The following is a 3483-nucleotide window of genomic DNA, read 5'->3' as shown; positions in this document are numbered from 1 at the left end:
GTTGAGTTTTAGGATTTATACAGAAGGGATTTAATCAGAATGTAATTATACAGTAGGATTTCAGTTTACTTGTCTGAAGATAGATTTAGTAATGCATTAAGGTTACGTTGACCTGCCTGCGGTTAGTGTAATACAGCTAATGTTAATTCTTACATATGTTACTCAAGAGTGTCACACAGATAGAAAACAATATCCAACATGCGGCGGTATTCGGTATATTTATCGAATATTTCGGATAAAGGACTGTTCGGGGTAAGGTACTAATACCCTTTATGTATATTTAACTACTCACTTCAATATTATATTCACATTCCATACATATTCATATCCCAACACACACACAAACACACACACACACACACACACACACACATATATATATATATATATATATATATATATATATATATATATATATATATATATATATATATATATATATTCATTAATTATTCAACCTTTCAATTAATAACCCCGACAAATTGAATTTGTAGGCTGGAACACTTTGCATGCAAGATCCGACCTATAGTACAAATTTAAATTAACTAATTTCCCGTCCATAACGATAAAATTTACATTTTCAAGTATTTTATTTAAAAATATTAGCTAATTCTACATTTGTTTCCATTGGTAACACTGAAGGTAATGGTTGTCGTAATTGTTTGGGCCCAAGAGTATTATCAATATCTTTAGTTTCATTTATATCTATATTTTTGTGTTTACGTGCCTGCCTTGTACATCGAATGTTTACTATTTTATTTAAAACTAGCAGCGTTCACCCCGCTTCGCTGGGGTCACCCCGGAACGCAATAAACCTTGTTAATTAGATAATTTTTACTTTTTCGCTTTCAAGTGATATGATAAAAACCATAGTAGATTGCAGTAAATGTTAACATTATATCGCCTGTCATTTATGTTAACCCGCCGAGTGACACGGTCATGCGGGTTGCATATAAATACGTTTATTTTTACCTATGATGAACTAACAAAGGATTTGTACGTTATGGACACTTGAATGGTCAATTATCTCAAGACACTGGTAATTAAAAATTAAAGTGATATGATAAAAACCATCTAGGGTCCAAATCCTAATAACCCCCCAAAAATGAAAGAAATTGGTTCAGCCGTATTAGCGTGATGAGGGAACAAAGGATTTGTGCGTTCTCTTTTATATATAAGATAGTAAACATTCGATGTACAAGGCAGGCACTTAAACACAAAAATATAGATATAAATGAAACTAAAGATATTGATAATACTCTTGGGCCCAAACAATTACGACAACCATTACCTTCAGTGTTACCAATGGAAACAAATGTAGAATTAGCTAATATTTTGACGGAAGGTTTTACACGGATAATGTTGGAAGGAAACGAAAGCAAACTTAATCGTAGACCGAACCATCGCTCGCTATTGCAGTCTGTCAATATGGTGGAAAACATCTACTTCATACTTCACACCAATGAATACCTCTACGAATCGTGTCTCGCGATGTCTCATTTGGTAATTCAGATTGAAATGATACATTTCAAATGTCAAGTTCAAAACTCGGGAGGAAGGTTAAAAATTAAAGAAAAATCCTGAAGAAGAGAATAGAGGAATAGGTAGAGAAGAGAGAGAGAAAAGCGGCGAGAAAAGAAATAATGTAGGATACTAAAACTATAAAGATAAGTGGTCGAATTTCAACATACAACAATCCACAGCCAAATATACTTTTAAATGTCGTAAATGTTTCTTCTACTAAAATGCCTAGCCTATAATAAATATCTCCAAATCCACAGCTACTCCGTGTCCAGAGCGAGAATTCCACAAAAACCATGGCTTTATGGAAATCTCACTTCGCGCTGTATCCGGCGGAGACCTTGGAGACTCCGGCACTAACGGGAAGTCAGTGTGAATTCTTAATTTAGGATTTCTAAAAAATATCCGATTCCTCAGAAACTGAGAAGTGTTATGAGGAAAGTATGGAAAGCAAGACTAAAGTCGATGAGACAATAGAAATCCTATACGGGATTTGCCAAATAAAAAAAATAAATCAAAATACATTTTGTACTAGTAAGTTGTCTGCCAAATCTTACTAGTAGCTACCAATCTACTTTGCCACCTCTACAAACAATAATGAACTGGGTTTTGTCGGGTGACGGGGAAAAAGTATGAGTTTCAGAGTAGTATCATAGATGCAAACCAAATGCATATATTTAAACTGTACCAATTCTGCAGACAGCTATTCAGTTACGTGATTAACTGCAAAATATCTGGGATCGTTTGCTATATGGCTGTTTGTATTGTCAGGCCGGTTGATCAATTGATCAGTATATTTACTATGGAAATGTCGAGGCACTAAGTGAAAATACCATCCATCGTTTTTACGTATCGCACCATTCTCATATAAAATCTTAACGTGAGAATTTATGAACTAAGAAAGCCATATATATATATATATATATATATATATATATATATATATATATATATATATATATATACTTCGTAGCAAACTTTACCATTGGTCACATATACACATGGGCGTCCTACTATTTAATCATACTCTTTACTATCCATATTTATATATTAATAATATGATCATTACTCACTTATTCATTTAATTATTTACTTTTCTCTACGACGTCGATTTATTTTTAGACACCCTATACTTTCTCGATAAGCCCAAGACGGTTCAAAGCAGTCTAACTAACTACATTAAAATCATCAATTATCATAGTCCATTAATTAAGACGTGTGTTTTTCTTTCCTATATAAACTGAATGTGAATTTCTTTCGTAACAAACTACGGTATAATTCACTTCACGGCTTCAAAATTATTCTGTATGTAATGAAAGTTTAATGTTCTGAACAGCATGCAACTATATATAAGAAAACTGTCCACAGTGCAGTTGCTCACAGAAAACAACGGATAAAAATGATTCGTAAATGCAGCCTGGCGACAAAAATAATTCCAGTTAAACAAAACTTCGTGTTAAGTGGGAAAGCGAAGTTTATTATTATTAGTATTCTGATTACTAAGTTATATAAAGGATCACGATTTTCCAGAAAGACAGCTTGCGATTTGAGTTAACTAAAAATCCATTTTATGAGTCTAAACTAATATTTACTCATAGTTTATTGTAAAGAAAAGGTCAGTTTCGCATAAACCAGATTACTAAGTATTAGAGTAACAGAACAGTAGCAACAAGTAATATTAAATTCGGACGCGATGGCGCTAGTAGTACGAAAACAACCTGTGCACGTCTGAATATTCTTTGCACTACTAATAATATTTTTGCACTATTATTGTTATATATAAGCCCTGTACTATGTAATTACGGTATGGAAATACTATGAAATTCTTCACTAAGGAGTAACGTACTTATTATGACGGACCAAAGGCATAAATAAACAAACAACAATACACTGTCTATCAATAAATATAACTTACTTTCACTCACACCTTACTCCTAAAAATCTGCATACTCAATTATACAT

The sequence above is a fragment of the Thermobia domestica genome, chromosome 8, assembly GCF_964235325.1.
Source record: "Thermobia domestica chromosome 8, izTheDome1.hap1.1, whole genome shotgun sequence".
NCBI classification, from domain to species: Eukaryota; Metazoa; Arthropoda; class Insecta; order Zygentoma; family Lepismatidae; genus Thermobia; species Thermobia domestica.
The sequence above is the reverse complement of the archived record's forward strand: the minus strand, read 5'-3'. Positions refer to the sequence as shown.